The sequence below is a fragment of the Thamnophis elegans genome, chromosome 1 (assembly GCF_009769535.1).
Source record: "Thamnophis elegans isolate rThaEle1 chromosome 1, rThaEle1.pri, whole genome shotgun sequence".
Lineage (NCBI taxonomy): Eukaryota > Metazoa > Chordata > Lepidosauria > Squamata > Colubridae > Thamnophis > Thamnophis elegans.
In genome coordinates, this window is record NC_045541.1 from 75792616 (window position 1) to 75811853 (window position 19238).

General features: G+C 44.0%; 2 protein-coding genes across 3 annotated transcripts in view; one reads left to right on the forward strand and one right to left on the reverse strand.

Annotated features, from left to right (window-relative positions):
- Positions 1 to 15381, reverse strand: part of HRAS (HRas proto-oncogene, GTPase) — a 72224-nt gene extending 56843 nt beyond the window's left edge. The window contains exon 1 of one of the 2 annotated variants that reach the window (XM_032228390.1): positions 14924 to 15381. The gene's annotated coding sequence lies outside the window, so the exon portion shown is untranslated. Of the gene's footprint in view, positions 1 to 13890; positions 14028 to 14923 lie in introns of those variants that run through there. The other variant, XM_032228397.1, reaches the window with a different exon arrangement.
- Positions 15382 to 15517: 136 nt separating this feature from the next.
- Positions 15518 to 19238, forward strand: part of LRRC56 (leucine rich repeat containing 56) — a 53614-nt gene continuing 49893 nt past the window's right edge. The window contains exon 1 of the mRNA XM_032226687.1: positions 15518 to 15681. The gene's annotated coding sequence lies outside the window, so the exon portion shown is untranslated. The remainder of the gene's footprint in view (positions 15682 to 19238) is intronic.

Consider the following 19238-nt stretch of genomic DNA (forward strand, 5'->3'; position numbering starts at 1 on the left):
TTTCTATCTGCCGCGCAGAGATTTCTGTAAAGGAAACGTGTGGAAGTCCTTTGCAGGCGGCTACAACTGGATCCGGCAGTGCTGTTGGAGGAGGAGGAGGTGAACCAGCCTGCCACCGCCGGCCACCGCCGCTCTTCCCACCCCCTTCCCAGCCCCATAGTCCAGCGGTCGCAGCAGAAACAGACCTGGGTCTCCGCTGGCGCTCCCCGCATTTTCTGGACGGGGATCCCTTGGAGAGGGGATTCCTTCCTGCGAGACCCCGTCCGGAAAATGCGGGGAGCGGCAGCGGAGACCCAGGGCTGTTTCTGCTGCGACCGCTGGACTGTGGGGCTGGGAAGGGGGCGGGAAGAGCGGCGGGGCTGGCTGGCGGTGGCCGGCGGTGGCAGGCTGGTTCGCCTCCTCCTCCTCCAACAGCACTGCCGGATTTCCGCCCAACGCTGCAGGGGCGCCAGTGGGAGCTTTGGCGGCTTCACCTCAGCCGCAGCGCTGGGCAGCAAATGTGTTGGTGCTGTTGGAGGAGGAGGAGGAGGCGGCGGCAGCAATACCACCTGAGGACAGGACAAGAAGCAATGGAAACTTGTCAGAAGGAGACTCAAGCTGGAAATAAGGAGAAATCTGACAGTAAGAACAATTAAAATCAATGGAATCTTAATTCATTTGCTACAAGTTTTCAAAAGACTGGACAGCCATTTGTCTCAGATGATATAAAGACTCCTGCCTTGGACAAGGGGCTGGACTAGAAGACCTCCAGTATCCCTTCTGATTCTATGATTTTAAAAACCACAAGCTTTTTACAGCTCGCTTGCAACTTTACCAAATTTAATTCAGCCATTTCCTTTTGTTATTAAATGGGTATTGCTAGTTCAATGCACATGCGCTCCACTTTTAAGATGCTAAAAAAATCCCCATGACCTGCAACAAAATTCATTCTTCCACTCTTATCTTGCCCTAACTTCTGATAGGTTCCTGAAATATAGATCTATAAAATTTAGTGAAAATATTTCTATCTATTTTAATACAGACTCGTAAAACAGATTGGGACAAATGACATTAGTGCTCTGGGATAATACTCTATATGGATTTTCAGATAAAAGGTATCTTTTGTGCTAAGTTCTAACAATGTAGTTCTCTAATGTAACTATGAAACAGTCCAAATATATAATTCCCCTCAGGGAGGAATTCTGGGAGTTGAAGTCTACAAGTCTTAAAGCTGTCACGTTTGAAGACCCCTGGGGCTTTTTTTCCCTAAAGGGTTAGGGGGTGCAAGGGTCTTGTAACAAGAGCTTTAAGACTTGCGTGCTTCAAATGCCAGACTTTCTGAGCCAACATTTTGGTTGCTAAGCAGGAGCGTTGTTAAGTGATAGTGATATTATATAACACTTTTAATTAAGCGGGTACCTTGAATAAACTTAACTTTTGAGTTTCAAATAATACTGATTTTATTGTTGTCTTAGGTGACATCTGTGAAAAAAATTCAGGTGCTCAGACATGAAAATATGCCGCTCAAAAACTATACTTTTCTGCTCACACTGAAAAAAAATTAGAGTGAACATTGGTGTTAACCATTAAGCCACAGAGTTCCTCTCCTTATCAGCTGAGCCAGGGAGAAAGGTATATATTTAAAGTCATAACCTAAGATGCAATACAGCACAGGTTCCAATCCCAGTAAGGGTATGGCTAGCTGATGAGAGCTAAATAGCTTGAAATAGATCTATACTAGTCTCCCTTTATTTATCTATCAGCACAAATACAACATACATACATACATACATACATATGCATGCATGCATGCATGCATGCATGCATAAATATACACACGCACACACACAGACACACACACAGAGTATATAGGTAGGGAGAGAGAGTAGGTAGGTAGGTAGATAGAGGGATAGAGAGAGAGAGAGAGAGAGGGAGAAATACAGTAGGTAGGTAGGAAGAGAGAGGGGGTAGGTGGGTAGGTAGATAGAGGAAGAGGGAGAGAGAGAAATAGAAAGAGAGAGAGAAATACAGTAGATAGGTAGGGAGAGAGAGAGTAGGTAGATAGATAGGGAGATAGAGAGGGGGGAGAAATACAGCAGGTAGGTAGGTAGGTAGAGGGAGAGAGAGAGAAATACAGTAGGGAGGGAGGGAGGGAGAAAGAGAGAGAAAGAGAGAGAGAGAATGAGGGTAGGTAGGTAGGTATTTAGGTAGATGTTTCCAGGTGTACTTATCCATGTGCTGGAGAAGGAAAACACTGACGATCTGGAGCACCTAACTTTGTTCCTGCTGGCACAGCATTTGATCCATGTAATCAATCGGTTAAAGAGCTTTCCAAAGGGGGGGGGGAGTTTTTGCACTTTGCAAACTTCCCCAAAATGGGCCTGTTTTTTTCAAATAAAAGGCATAAATAGCCGGGGGGGGGGGGCTTGTAGAGTGCTCCTAGGGGAGTGGGGGCCAAAAACGAGCAAAAAAACAGCCCGTTCTTCGTAAAAAAAAAATTGCATGCATAGCCTTATGGAGGCTTATAGAGTGCTGCTGGGGGCTGGGGGGGACAAAAAACGGCCCATTTTTTTGCTCATTTCTGCCCTCCCCAGCGCCCAGGAGCTCTATGAAAGCTTCCATAAGGATATGCACGGCCATTTTGGTGAATGGGGCAGGGCTTCGGGAGGCAAATAATGCTGTATTCGATGTATAAAACGCACCCAGATTTTCAGCCTCTTTTTTGAGGAAGAAAGGTGTGTCTTATACTCCGAAAAATAGGGTAAGTGTTGTGTCCAAACCATAGCAACCGTGAGGTGTCAATCATTACCTGCGGGTGCCAGGATTGGCTGAAATGCACACACGTCAGCAAGAGCTGGCGGCGTTCTAATTGGTTGCCAGTTTGACAGCTTCACTATAAATAGCTGTCAAACCGGAGTTCTTCTGTTCTGTTCTGACTAGCGAGTTGTTGTTGACTAATAAAAGTTGCTGTTCCTGAATAGATCGCCTCAGTTTGATCTTCCTTCAGCTGAGTACTTAAAATTGGCGATGAGGAGTAGAGAAAGTCGCCAAACATTCAATTATTCAGTCTAAAAATTAGCCTCCTGATATAAAATGTCTGCTATTCCCAATTTTGCCCCTTTCTCTGCTCACAAAGAGTCATGGGAAGCCTTTTTAGAGCGGTTCAAATGTTTTTTGCTTGCCCATGATTTCGCTGTGATGATAGAAGATAGGAAAAGAGGATTTTTCCTCAGTGCATGCCGATCTGAAATGTTCAGTATGGCCAGGGCACTATCGGCTCCAATCCCTGTTAATAACGTCCCTTGGGACGTCCTAATGACTAAATTAAAAAAACATTACTCCCCTGCACCATCTAAAATAGCCCACAGACATGCTTTCAGGCAATGTACTCAGCGCCAAGATGAGTCTGTTTGCCAATATATAGCTGTGTTTCGTCAGGAGGCAATTCATAGTGATTTCAAAGAATTGGACAAAGCCCTTTTAGAACAATTTGTTTGCGGGGTTCGAGATGTTAGATTACAGTGCCAGCTCTTGACTAAGCCAGAATTGATACTACAAGCCGCTTTTGATGATGCTAGAGCCGCAGAAATGGCTGAAAAGTCTACCGCCCAGATTCAGACTCAAATTAATGGTGCTAGCCCTCAATTCGCTTTTCCCTCAGTTGCCCAACAAATAGGGCAGGAGAATGAAGAAGCAGATGACTGTGAGCAAATTGGCCGTGTCAACTCGAAATATTACCTCAAGACTGAACCTGCCAAAATGCAAGGCGATGGCTGCCTGAGTTGCGGAAGCAAACACCTCCGTTCTACCTGCCGCTTTAAACAGGCTATTTGCAGGTGTGGTGGTCAACTAGGTCATTAGCTGCTGTTTGCCGTGCAAAATTGCCAGATCATACTCGCCAGGGCGATCGTGTCCCTAACAAAAAACCTGCCAAGCCTGACTATGCCTTTAGACCTAATTGCTCTACTGTGCCTGCTGAACAAGGAAATGATGACTGGAACATTCAAACAGCGTCTGAACAATGCCCTAACACCTCTAAATTTTTTCTTACTGTCCGCATTGAGGGCAACCATTGTCGGATGGAGACCGACACTGAGTCGACTAAGTCAATCATTTCCTGGCCTTGCCTGCAACAGTTAGTGCCTTCTTTCTGTACAGAACAACTCCAAAATTGTACCTGCCACCTTCGTTACTACCAGGGGAACTTGATTCCCATCTTGGGACTAGCATCAGTCCTCGTAGAACACAAGACATTTAAAGCAAGACTTCCACTTATCGTGGTGGCCAAGCCGCTGGCTATGCTGCTTGGTGCTGACTGGTTCCAACCGCTGGGACTGACCATCAAAGGCATCCATGTCGCTTCTATCACAGATGACTTTGAGGACTTAACCTTTGAATTTGCTGATGTATTTGACAATGTTTTGGGTAACTACAAGGGCACCCCTATATCTTTGAATCTTGACTCCAATGTTTCCCCAATAAGGTTAAAACCCAGGAGGATTCCGTTTGCTCTGAAAGCTAGGGTAGAGGCCGAGCTCGACAAATTGGTAGCACAAGGAATCCCTGAACCCGTTGACCATTCAGTGGGAAACCCCTATTGTTACCCCTGTGAAGGCCGACGGGTATATAAGAATTTGCAGGGACAATAAATCGACCATTAATAAAGTGCTGAATTCGAATCCATATCCCGTCCCAGTAGTGCAACAGGTTGGAGTGTGGGTGTGCTTTTGCCAAATTAGATATGGCTCAGGCGTACCAACAATTGCCTGTGGATCAGCGTTCTGCTGATGCCCAGAAAATTGTTACTCACATGGGCGCTTTTCGGTGTAAACGGCTCCAATATGGGGTTTCTGTAGCTCCTGGGTTATTTCAAAGCCTCATGGAGCGATTGCTCCAAGGACTTGACGGAGTAATTCCGTACTTTGACGGTGATTTGATTGCTGCCCCTAGCAGCGCAGATCTCATTGTCAAGGTACGGGCTGTTCTATTGAGATTCAGGGCAGCTGGTCTTAAACTTTAAAAAGGTAAATGCCATCTTGGAGTTCCCTCCGTAGAATTTTTAGGATTCTTAATTGATGACACAGGCACCCATCCCACGCCTAGCAAGGTTGATGCCATCCATAAAGCACCAACCCCGCAGTCAAAATCTGAATTGCAGGCTTTTTTGGGTCTGCTTAACTTTTATGCAATTTTTTTACCGCATAAGGCATCTGTCGCGGAGCCTTTGCAAGACAACTCAGCTACATGGCAGTGGGGACCATGGGAGGCTAAAGCTTTTGAGGACGTTAAGCATCTCCTCATTTCCTCAGCTGTCCTAATTCAATATCACGAAAATCTGCCATTAACCCTGACCTGTGATACCTCCCCCTTTGGGATAGGGGCTGTTCTGGCTCATATACTTCCCTCTGGTCAGGAAGCCCCATTGCTTATTTTTCTCGAACCTTATCGACAACTGAACAGAATTACAGTCAGGTCGATAAGGAGGCACTGGCGGCCGTAGCAGGTGTTAAATGATTTCATGACTACCTGTACGGCCGCCACTTCCTCTTGGTGACTGACCACAAACCTCTTCTGCGGATTTTAGTTGGAGATCATCCAACACCCCTTATTCTATCTCCACGAATGCTGAGATGGTCTGAATTTTTGACACATATTCCTATTGGTTGGAGTATTGTCCAGGCAAATATGTAGGGCACACCGACGCATTGAGCCGATGTCCTCTGCCTTTAAAGGCCCAGGACCCGACTCCAATCTCCCGCGTTATGGCAGTCAAGGATCTTGCCTTGCCACTGACGTCCACTGATATTGCGGCCCATACACGCTACGATCCAGTCCTCTCCCAGGTTTTAGACTGGGTACACAGGGGATGGCCTGCTGAGGGTTTGGATGGAGGGTTTATGCCTTATGGAAGGCGGCAATTAGAATTATCAATGCTCCAAGAGTGTTTACTATGGGGCAGCCGGGTTGTTATTCCTACAGCTCTTCGCACCCAGGTGTTACAGTGGTTGCATGAGGGTCACCCTGGAATTGTTTACATGAAGGCCCTCGGCCGCAGTTACGTATGGTGGCCGGGAATGGATGAAGCCATAAAAGTGTGGGTGGGGCAGTGTGCAGAATGTCAAGCCGCCCGGCCAGCCCCGCCAAGTGCAGAACACAGGGAAAGGAAGGAACCTAAGGGACCTTGGTCGAGGTTACTCCTTGATTTTGCTGGCCCTATCCAAGGGACCCACATTATGGTGATAGCTGATGCCTTCTCGAAATGGGTGGAGGTGGTGCTTATGACCACTACCACCGCCGAGGCATCTATCATGGTTTTGAAACGGCTTTTTGCGTGCCATGGGTTGCCGGAAGTAGTTGTTTCTGATAATGGGCCACAATGGACTGCAGCCACCTTCCAGGCATTCTTAGCCGCGCTAGGTGTCCGGCAGGTTCTAACGGCTCCTTTCCACCTGGCCAGCAATGGCCAAGCGGAACGGGCAGTCTGCTCGCTAAAGAGGCTCTGGGAAGGATGACTTATGGCAACATACAAGACAAAATCTCTCGGTACCTACTGTACCAACATTCAACCCTGTGCCCGGTCACTAATCGGAGTCCTGCTGAGCTCTTGATGGGCAGGAAGCTCCGGATCACTCTAGACAGGCTTCACCCACAATATAATAGCATCCCTACCGCCACCTGGGGCTTACCAGAAAAGGGAGTTCTCAAGGGGTGACAGGGTCTTTGCACATAATTTTGGGGGGCAACCAAAGTGGTTACCAGCCTCCGTAATTGAAGTAACAGAGTCCTTCTTACAGAGTCCTTCTGAATGACGGAAGACAATGGCGGCGTCATGTTGATCATCTGCACCGCCGCAAGGCCCCGAGTGAGCAGCTTACTGAGGTGTTCCAACCAAACAACGAAAGACTGTACGCCGCCTGCCGGCCTACCCAAGCTACAACACATATTCCCAGCACGCCTCCAACCGCCAATCCGCCGCTGGTCAACTTACCTGTGGAATCACAACCATTTTCCAGGACAGAGTCATCACAGCTACCTGATGAACATCATGTTCCAGAAGCTCAAGAATTACCAGCTCCTCCGCCGGCACCAACCCAGGTACTGCGACGTTCTGAACGAATCCAGCGACGGCTGGCCTACCTATCTGACTACGCCTGTGCAATCTTGGGGGGAAGAGGAGTTGCGTCCAAACCATGGAAACCGTGAGGTGCCAATCATCACTAGCGGGTGCCAGGATTGGCTGAAACACGCGGACGTTGTCAGCAAGAGCTGGCGGCGTTCTAATTGGTTGCCGGTTTGACAACTTCACTATAAATAGCTGTCAAACCGGAGTTCTTCTGTTCTGTTCTGACTAGTGAGTTGTTGTTGACTAATAAAGTTGCTGTTACTGAATAGATCGCCTCAGTTTGATCTTCCTTCAGCTGAGTATTTAAAAGTAAGTTTTAAGTGCTTCTCTTTTTGTTTGTTTGTTGGTCTTCAACAGAATAGGCATGACTAAAGCCTAAGACTAAGACTTTGCATAAGTGAAGTATTATCAAGCAAATGAAGAGCTGGGTTTGTACAACTGCTAAATCCTGCCCCATCCTCTTTGTAAACAGCTGCATGCAGCCTGATGAAATATTTATTTTTGCCATGTGCTTTTTCAATCTCCAATATTTGGTTTTGCTTTATTTTTAAGACTGGAAAAACCATTTTGGTGGGGATATTTTTGACTATAGATTATTGGTTTTAGCTTGCATGATTCCAAGTTGCAGTTAACAGAAATGAAAAAGTCACCTGCCAAATCACTCCAGAAATGTGCAGGAACCACTGCAATTTCAGTAGCAACTACCACTTATACAAAAGCAGCACCAGGCTACAACTGGCACTGCATACTTCTAGAACTTCATGAGGCTACTGGGTTTCTGTACTTCCTACAGAACACAGGTTGGATGCTTCTTCAAATGGTGTGGGAATGGATAATTTCCTGCCAGCTCCAACTTTTTCCTCACTCTATTTCCTATGATTCCCCTCCTGACTTTGAGAAATGTCCCTCCTCAGTTGTTCCTTTGTCATTCATTTAGAAAATAGTCATTGTGAAAATAAGCATAGCAAGGTGAAGATGAGCAGCTGAAGGATAAAGTGAAAAGATAAGTTCTTTTAGAAAATAAGATTATCGTATTTTTCAGAGTATAAGATGCACCTTTTTCTCTCAAAAAAGAGGCTGAATACACTGAATACAGCATTTTTTTGCCTCCCGAAACCCTGCCCCTTCACCAAAAAGGCCATGCATAGCCTTTAGGAGCCTTGCAGAGTGCTCCTGGGGCCTGGGAAGGGCAGAAATGAGCAAAAGACGGGGCATTTTTTGCTCAATTTCCCCCCCCCCAACCCCCAGGAGCACTTTACAAGCCTCCTAAAGGCTATTCATGCCTTTAAAAAAAAACTGGGCCCATTTTCATGAAAAACGGGCTATTTTGGGGAGGTCTGCATAGTGTGAAAACTTTTTTTAAAAAATTTGCCTCTTCAAAACCTTGGTGGTCTTATACTCCGAAAAATATGGGTATCTAAATTATTATCATTTTCTTTGTCCTTTTGTTTAAAGAAAAAAAACAAAAGTTATACAAGGAAAATCCAAAAATTAATAAGATAAATAAAATAAATTTATCTAAAAATAAAATAAAATCTGAAATAATGCTAAGAGCCATATTTCAATATATTGAAAATAGGAAACCAGCTACAGAGGTGGTGGATGTTACCGAGAAGCTGGATAACATTTTTGTAACCGCTATTGGTCATCCATGCCTGAATAGGTATTTGAGGGAGTCCGAGTTAGTAATAAGTTAGCAATAACAAGAGATAAAATTCTAGCTGTTACAGAAAACAAATTGCTAAATCCAGAATACCCATCAAATGAAATTGCTCATCTAGCAAAAATGTGGAATGTCCTTAAGATTTGGCTTTATGCTACAAGGACATACAATGTTTAATATAACATAATCTTTTTTTTCCCAACTAAAATATACAGAAAAGCAAGTTCTGAGAATGAATAATCAACATGATGCAGCATAAGTTCTCTTTTCAATTCCTGGACAAGCAGACCATCACAATTTTGATACAGCTCTTTAAGAATGTTAGCAAGAATGTAAACATAGATTATAAAAATGTATTTGATTATTACAAGGTTCTTGATACAGTCTAGTTATCCAAGGCTTATAAGCAGATGTGGCTGTTGACAATATGATTGTTCATGTCTATTATAGGCCCAACCAGTTAAAGAATAAGTGAGGTAAAGAAAATAAACAAATGGTTGATAAGAGGGTATGTAGCATACATCTACTACTATTCTTAAATGACCTGGAGTTAAAGGTTGAGTAAGGAAATGGATACGTTTGCTGATGCCAAATTGTTTGAGAAAATAAAAACAAAAGTAACCAAAAAAGCTTTATATTTCTTTAATATGTAAGGTAGTCCTCCACTTACAACCACATTGGGTCTAGAGCAGGGGTGTCACACTCAAAGGCCCAGGGGCCAGATCCAATCCATGGGCTGCTTAGATCTGGCCCACGAGGCCGCCCTGGAAACAGCAAAGGACTGACACACAGTGCCTCTGCCAGCGAAAATGGAGCTCGGGAGGACTGCACGCAACCCTCTTGAGCTCCGTTTTCGCTGGCAGAGGGTTGCAGGAGGCCGTTGCAACCAAAAATGAGCTCGGGAGCCTGTTTTTTCTGGCAGAGCATGGGTTGCCACAGGCGCCGACACAAGTGATGTTGAGTGGCCATGCCCACCCTGGCCACGCCCACTCTGGCCCGCTGAGGTCAAACACAACCCTGATGCAGCTGTCAATGAAATCGAGTTTGACACCCCGGGTCTAGAGCCTCCATTGCTAAGCAAGGTAATTAGTGAGCCACACCCAATTTTTTGGTCTGCGGTCATTAAGCATATCATCATACTTGTTAAGTGAATCACATGGGTCATTAAAGAAATCCAGTTTCCTCCATTGTCTTTGCTTCTTAGAAGCCCACAAGGAAGACCACAAATGGCAATCATAGGATCCTGGGACACTGCAACCATTTTAAATACATGCTGGCTGCCAAGTACCTGAAGTTTGATGTGGTGACCGCAGGGATACTACAACGGTCATGAGCATAAGGATTGGTTGTCACTTTTTTCAACACAATCATAACTTTGAATGGTCACTAAATAAATGGTTGTAAGTCAAGGACTCTTGTAATTGTCTTAAAATGGCACAATCAATTCAGTACAAACAAGCTTGTCCAATGTGGCAAAAAATTATATAATTACACATGCACGTGAGAGTTTGATTGCTGACTCATCAGGTTCTGAGGATAACTGGATGAATCTGATGAAAGCATGCACAGCTATTTTTAAAATGGCATACATATAGTCCTCGACTTATGACCAGAATTGCGCCTAAAATTTTTGTTATGAGACACTTGTGAGTCTTGCGCATTTTACAACGTTTCTTGCCACAGTTAAGTGAATCTGGCTTTCCTACCGACTGTTTGTCAGAAGGTTATAGAAGATGATCATATAGCCCCAGGACTTTGCAACAATCATAAATAGTCAATTGCCAAGCATATAAATTTTGATCCTGTGACCATGGAAATGCTGCAATGATCGTTAACTGTAAAAAGTGGTTGTGTTACTTTTTTCAGTGCCATTGTAACTTCAATGAAGCTGAAAGGCGAGAAACTCACAACAGACAGAAGAATCCCTCCACATACAGGAAGAACATTTTTGGAATTTATTACAAGCTGTGTAGTACCACCAATATTGGAAACTGTGTGGCTTCTATGACAGAAGATTATAAGCCATGCAAGATTCTCTTATAACCATACCTGCTTCAGAACTCATGATAAAAAGTTATCTGACAACTGTAAGAATAGAACACTAAACTAGGTAAACTTTTCACCTGCTCCATGATAGTTTAATTAATTTAAACTTTTAACTGTGTGTAAATTATTGTCATTGATATTTTAACCCATTATACCAAAGGAAAGTTGATTGAAAAGTTCTACATGATATTTCATCTCCTATATTATCCATGGAATGACTTCTCTGATGTCCATGCTCTTTCCTCTTTCTTTCATGGTTTCTCACTTCCATAAAAGCTCAGCTAATTAAGGACATTTAGTTTAGTTATTAGACTGAACTGTAATCCACAATGGCAGGGTTTTATTATTTAGCCTAAACTCAATAGCCAATTTAGGGTTTAGTAGCATGCATGAACTCTACATTTATATTTTTAAAAACTTAGTAAATATGTAGCCACACATTTATTCTTCTGTTCAGAAATATTCATTTCTTAGCATTTCTTTTGAAGAAATTTTCATTATTCAAACTTTGCATTTAGTTATTTAATTTCTATAGCCGCCCATCTCAGCCAATGATTCTGGGCGGCTTACAATTAAAAAAAAATTACAATTAAAACACTAAACTTTTTGAAACATTAAAGTATCAAATAAATATACAGTATTTTAGTGCCTAAAGAATTTAATAACTTCATATGCCCTCAATATGAGGTCTAATCACTCACACTAAATTCCAATAAAACAATTCATACATAATATTAGGATGGATCTCCCTATAACGTCCATCATATAGCTATGAAAAGCAAATGTTTACACTACCCCACTTTTTAAAAAAAAATCCTTTCATTGCTTTTCTGTTAAAATGAACAGGCTTTCTATCTTAAGTTCAAATATCAATATATGCTTTTAGAGGAGGAAGAGCAGCACAAAAATAAAATTAGTAACAATAGTTTTAGCTATATTTTACCACAGTAATGAAAAATGTTCACTATCTAGGCAATTCAAGTCAGGATTCAGTTCAACTACAGCCAAGGATATACCTTCTTTCATCATCAAAAAACTTCAATTTCCAATTGGGATTAAAGAATAGGATTTAAAATGCAGTGCAAGCTATGCTTTTTTATACAGAAGGAAGACTCTTCAAGCCAAGTTCCTACATCATTCATGACATCAAGGAGTTTGTCAACATGAAATTGTAGCAAATTGTAGCAAAATAATGACCAACTTTATTCAGTTACCAAAGAACACCTTATTTTCAACTGATTTTCAAGATGTTTTTCATTTTCTAATAATGATTTCTAAATAATAGCAATAGCAATAGCAGTTAGACTTATATACCGCTTCATAGGGCTTTCAGCCCTCTCTAAGCGGTTTACAGAGTCAGCATATTGCCCCCAACAACAATCCGGGTCCTCATTTTACCCACCTCGGAAGAATGGAAGGCTGAGTCAAACCTGAGCCGGTGAGATTTGAACAGCCGAACTGCAGAACTGCAGTCAGCTGAAGTAGCCTGCAGTGCTGCATTTAACCACTGCGCCACCTCGGCTCTTAAATAATATCAACAGAAAGATGGTACTCACAAATTAAGTGGATTTGCCATTCACTTAGTGGATACACATAGGGACTCAATCTAAAGAGAACAGTGGGAATATGAGCATGCATTTGCACATTTAGGGATATGAGAAACAGTCTGGTGTAGTGGTTAAGGCTCTAGGCTAGAACCCAGGATACTGTGTGTTCTAGTCCCACATTAGGCACAAAATCCGACTGGGTGACTCTGTCAGGGTTAGCTCATGATGTCAGACTCAAGTGACAAGCTATCATTCAAGCCCCGTATTTGTGGGGAGGGGGAGGGACTAGGAAGAAAAAGAAAAAAAAGTCCATACTTGGCATGTAGCTTCATTTTTCCTTTACCCAACACTGCTGTTAAATGATGGCTCATTTAACATTCCCAGAGGAAGCTCTTTCCAGAATTTCATCTGAATGATGGTCTACTACACAGCACAGCTTATGTCATGATGTTCAGTGAGAACATCATGATATAAGTGGAGCAGAAACCTGTTTCCAGGGGTGGGGCTCACAGGTGGGCTCCAATTTAGGAGGCAGAGTCAATGAGAATTAGTGCATGCTTGGTCAGAGGACTGATCCTGCTGCCTAGTATGACTTGCCTTTAAACAACAGGATGTGAGCCTCTCCCACCTGCTTCCCAAGGGAATAAACACAATCCCCTCCCGTTTAGCTCAAGGAAAGATGAAAACATGCTTAAAACACTCAATGCTACCAACCTGTTTTAAAATATAGCAAACACACACATATGTACCCATAAAACAAGCCAGCTTACACCATATACAGGGAAGGTTGTCTTGTATTCACAGGCATGAAGCACAAAATTATTGAAGCCCCTGGGAAATTAAGCAGCTGGAGATTTCTCTGCCATTAATCCAGAGGAGTTATTCCCAGGACCTATTTTCAAGTGACAGTTTGCAAACCTGGGAGTGGCATCAACTAGCAAGGAAGGAAGCCATGTTAACCCCTCCTCAATCAGTACCCAATCATAACAAAAGGCTACTATAGACTGGGAAGTAACAGAAGATCACAGAAAAGGATTAAAAACCCCAAAGGGGCAGAAAGGACCATTCCACATTAAACACTGCAGCTCAGGGCCTTTTCCTTTCAAAGTCTTCCAAAACTATGTAACACAGATTATTCGTGTGTGTACACGTCCAAACAAGGACCTTAATCAGCCCGCTGCATCTGTGAACCAAACTTACTTCACTATTCTCTCAGACCACTCCCTAAACTGCATGGGGGGGGGGGAGAAGTGCAATCAAAACCCACAAGTACCTACAGCTTTGGCAAATGGCTCAAAAAGAACAGCACTGGAAGAGGAAAATCGGGGGATACAGAAAATATCGCCATCAGCATCCGTGGCTTCTAGAAGATGCAACCACTGGCACTCCTATTAATCAGCCGCCACCCGCCACCCCTCTCTGGCGCTGACAGGAAGTGTTTACAGAAAGCACAGTCACAATATAGCTGGGAACAGAGACAGGCAAGCAGGTGGTGGGTCAAACCCTCCCGTTTCCGAGCCCCCAAAACCCACCCGATTCTCCAGAGCAGCAAAAATTCCAAAGCCCTAGAAAAACGCCGAGCCGGTGAACTTCCTCGCGTCAAGATGTGCCGGTCCACAGCCTAATATTAGCGTCTGTGAGGAGGAGGCGGCGGCGGCGGCTGCTAGACCGGGAAATCGCGGGGAGGGAGGGGGAACCGGAGAGCGTGTTGTCACACACCATCCTTGGACACGCCTCGCCCCATTGCACAGCGTTCCACCCAGGGCTTTCTTTTAAGCCGTAGCGCCGTCCCTGCGTGGAATTGCACTTTGCCCTTTGGATTTCACAAGTGGACGATGAACAAGGAGAAGCCCAACGCTTCAGAATGAAACCCACCCGCCTGGCAGCATCCCAAGACACCCTTTCAGCCTCGCTGCGATCTCCCTTAACGTCCCTCGACTGACAATCGGACACACCCCATAATAGCTTGTCTTCTCGCACACGAGGCTGTTCCCCCTGACAGACGCAATCGCCCTGCCTTCCCTTCTCGTACGCCGACGACCGCCTCCCACGTTGCTTTTGGCCGAAGGAAGCGCTACCTCCCCAACCGATCCCCCTCCGAGTCTCTCCTACTTAGAAATGAGGGTGGCGAGGATGATGCTGATCTAACCTAAGGAGGGGGAGGCTGGCCTTTACACCCCTACTTCGGAGATTAGGGATACAACCGAAGCGACTTCAGCCAAGATCCAGGGAAAGAGATGTTCTATAGCGCGCAACCCGCCTTTTTCTTCCCCCATTTTGGCTCATAAAAGCCGAGCGCTGCAACTAACAGCTCCCTCTACACGGCTGCCCTGGGGCGCGACGTGTGAACCACTGCAGGATCCCTGGCTATTACAGCCCGCATCCTGAATATTCGGCTGAAAACTGAACCGAAGAACGCCCACAAATCCGCAGGCACTCCGTGGCCGCCTTCCCGAGGGCTGCTAAGTAATTACTTACACAGGTGAGCCGAATCAACCTTCAAGGAGAACATGCTTCTAACCCCCAAAACAGCATTTAAGAATTGGAGGAGGAAGCTCTACTTACTACTTATAGCCTGGGAGGTTTTCCTTGCAAACCAGAAAAGCAAAGCTGCTTTTTTTTCTTAGAGGGTTAAAAAAAATTGGAAGCGTGCGAGGAAATGCAAAGTTTGAGTGGTGCCTGGCAGGAGAAAAGCGCCTTCGCGAGACTCCGCGTCCCCTTCCGCAGAAAGACCGGCTGCTCTCTTAGTCAAGGCTCCGTCGGTCCGATGCAGCGGCGAACTTTCCACCTAGGCGGCGGAGGAGCCCCGTGTTTGCAACGCCCTCCCCGCATTGGCACCCAACACTGAGGCACCCGTTCCGCCCGGGTGCTGCCGTGACGGCGGCTTGGACAATGTGTGCGCGCAAAGCCAGCCCCAGGCAGCGGGCGGCACACGCCCAAACGCCGCTCGACGCCCACTCGACGCTCGCAACCTCCCGGAGCAGCTGATAGGCGCTCCCGCTCAACCTTAGGGCTCCAGGCCGCGGCTCCCCCACTCCTCCGACCTCGTGGTCGGCTGCGAGACACGTCAATCACTCCCAGAGCAACCTTCTCCCTCGGCCCCGCCCGCTGCTGTGTTGCTGTCGCTCCTCTGGCCTGGGCTTTCGGAGAGCGGCAAGGGGCCGGAGGAGGAGGAGGGAGGGAGGAAATGGGTGTAGCGTGCTGGGAGAAGGGAATCGCCTCTCGCGTGGCTTATTTTTAGAGTCTGCTGCTTCCTCCAGGCAAATAAAGCCTCCTCCTCCTCTGCCGGGATGAGGAGATGCGCGCCCTCCCTTCCTCCCGAGGTAAATATGCCATCCAGGTTTAGTTCTCTTGTGAGCGAGGCCTCCCTCAGCAGCACTCCCCCCCATTTCCTTCCTCTTTTTTTAGGACCCCTTTTTGTGCGTAGCTTGGTTGTGCCGCTGTGTTCGCTCTTCTGCTGCTCCTACTGTTGGGCCCTTTTTCTCTGTTATCCTTTCCCTGCCTGCACAGAGAAATGCTGGCTGTGAAGTCGGTAGGATGTGGGGAATCCGCGCTAGCCTAGTTGGAAAAGGCGGAAGGGAGGATGAATAGGAAAGCGCACAAAGGAATGGCAGCTTTCCCCAACCAGGCGCTCTCCAGAACTGAAGTACAAATCCCATTATCCCCTCCTACGGTTGTGTGAGCCGCATGGGCAGGCACTAGAGTGTCGGTAGCCACGGTAGAAGATTGTGAATTGCAATCCTTACTGGCGGGTTCTGTTAATTAGACTAGTAAGAAAACATTGCAAATAATGGTTCTTAAAAAGTTAAAACGTTCTCCAAAGTGAGGGGCGTTGTTACATACATATAAACTTTTGGCTTGATTTGGAATTAAATATCCAGTGTGGGATCAAATATATAATTGTAGAATTTGGGTTATTAGGGTAAATATTGGGGGAAGATTTTTTATGTTATTCTTATTTAAACTATTATTTAAAAATGGTATATACTCTGCATAACCTGAAGCAAAGTGTAAATTATCTGCTTTGCAGACTTTATCCTGACTAAAATGTAAGTGAGGAAACACAAACTTCCTGCTTTGAAATCAAATACTGTAAAAAACATTGCAAAGAATCAAACAAGATCAAAATACAATAGCTATAAACAAAATGTTCCTTTAAATCCAACATTTTTCTCTCAATTTTTTATTCATATAAAATATGAGTGCTTAGCATTGTGATATGCCCAAACATCTACAAAAATGTACATTTACTATATTTTTATATCACCGTACTCTACGTAGACTTGTGCACAGTACAGTACACAGTACAGTAAAAACAAAGTAGTCATAAAATATCAAAAGTAAATATAGCAATACATTAGCACCATCAATCCCTTTAATATTGTTATGTGATATAGCAGGGTTCCCAATGATTGATCTTAATTCTGAACAGCTTTATTTTGATGGCTTGCCTGCAATTCAGAAGTAATGCTGTCATCCAGTTTTCTGGTAAGGAACCTATTCCATAAGGAAGAGTTATTACAGAAAAATCTACATTACTTGCTCTCATCTAAATGTCTCACGTAGAAGGAACCCTTAGTATACTTAGCAGGTAGTCCAAATGGGGTGAGTAGGATCCATTGGAAGCAGATAGTCCTGTGGGAGCGAAACAATGTAGAGCTTTAGGTCAAACCCACCACTTTGAATGGTATCTGGTATTCCCTTTATATAATTTTTTCATTTTCATAACAACCATATGTATACTATTACATAACCAACATTGTATTATATTATTAGATGTTTACATCAATTCGCAGCCAATGCATCTTTTGAGTACCCTTCAAATTAGAAGTAATTAGTAATTAGAAGATGAAAATGTCAGTCAAGATTTCCAGGACTCCAGGAAAGTTCATAGCTGGCACACCATGCAATTCTAGGCCAGGTCCCCTAACAACAGTCTCCAACTGTTTTATCTAGCCATGAGTCTAGAAGGAACCCTAAGTCACAGACTGATTCCTTCATTGAGAGTGCTATCCCATCCAAAGTCACCATTGGAGTAAACTGAGGCCCAAACGGCTGGGAGGAGTGAATGAACAACAGCTTAGTCTTGCTGAGATTCAGCCTCAGTTTCTTTGTCTCCATAAAGATATTTACAGTCTTCAAACACTGGGTTAGAATTCCCAATGTATGTCTGGACTGGGATGGAGATGCAGTTCTGGGGTTCTGATTATACCATCACAAACTAATAGATGACTTCTCCCATCAGCTTGTATATTCATTAGCAGCAGAGAAGAACCTTGTGCCCTCCCATTTTGGAGTAATCAATGAGTTAGTTTCTCCTCCACACCTAGGGACTGAATCTGTCCATTCAGGAAGGAGCAAAACCACTGCAAACAGTGCCCGGACTCCCAGTCTTAGGAACTAAGGCCAAATTTCAACCAAAAGTTTACTGGGTGGGGTCTTAAACCATAATGTAGTTTGTTTGATTTGGGCACTACAGCATAGTCTGTTCTGCACACCTAGTCATTTATAGTTTACCCAGTAAGTTATGGCTTAAAATAGCATGTAAGCAAAGTCATTCAGAGCTTAGTGGCAAGAGATGCTACACCATATTCGATGAGCAACATTCAGAGGCAGTTCTTTTACGTACACCATCTTGTTGCTCTCTAGTCTAACTTTGTCCTAACTCTATCTCTTGAGCAATCAGGCTGTCATATAGAAACTCTCCAGTGCCGTCTGAGAATGAAGTAAGCACATTCTAACAGCTCTAGTATTATATTAACTGAACAAAAACGAAAATGATCAGGACAGAAACAAAAAACAAGCTGCCCCAAAGCTGGTCTTTGGCTGATTTGCAGGCATCGCAGCAGCCCTGAGAAGGAGGAATAGATTAAAGAAAACGTTCCAGCTAATCTCATATTGCTGGGGCCTAAGCAGCATGCATATTTCAGAGCAGCAATCTGAGGCCACTCACTCTTAATGGGCCATAAGTGCATATATAGAAATCTAGTTGTTGTTTTTTCTTTAAAAAGTCAGAACTGTAGAATAATAGCTATAGCTTTCATCATCTTGCTATAAACCGTGCCTGCTAAGTCAGTGCATGTGTTCCCCAGCATGCTAAACTACAAGTAAGCAAACCGTGTGATGAATTAATACTATGTTTGGACCATAGTGCTCATTAAAGAAGCAGACTATCTAGTCGAAGGAGCACGTGGTTTTAGGCTAACAGCAAAGATCTTCACATGAAGAAATTTGTCAGTAAAACTTTTCTGGCAATTCTTTACAAGTTGTTTTAAATAGTTTAAAACTGCTATTTCTGGGATCAAACTTGATCATTTTGGGATGTGTGTTAGTGAAAAGTAAAGTGCTTCCTTTTATCCCCTAAGAATATGACACAAGCACTTTGCTACAGCAACCTGGCCCATGAAATAGAATAATGTTGATCATGAGATATTGGTTGCTATGGTGAGTAAAACTGAGATTTGTGGTTTTGCATTATTTAGAAGACGGGTTCTTGTCAATAAGAGCCTTTACAAGGATATACCTGAGATAAGGGTAAAGCTAAAAGTCCCATCACTAATAAAAATAAAGTACATAAAAGTTATGTATTATACAAAATTAATCAGATTCAGATGAATGATTCATAATCTGTCTCCCATAAAGAACTGAAACTGAATTGGGAATTATTTATTCTTCCCTCAACTGATAAAACATTCATTGCACCTACCAAATATGCATTAGACTTGATAAATCTATTTATCTTGCCTTTTGGTAACCAAGAAAGAAAGAGGAACCACACTGTATATCTGCTGGAATGCATTTGGTTATGTATATAATATTTCTGATATTCAGGTTTAGCTTCTTTTGAAGCTTTTTGTTGCTTACTTTATCCTGCTGTAAA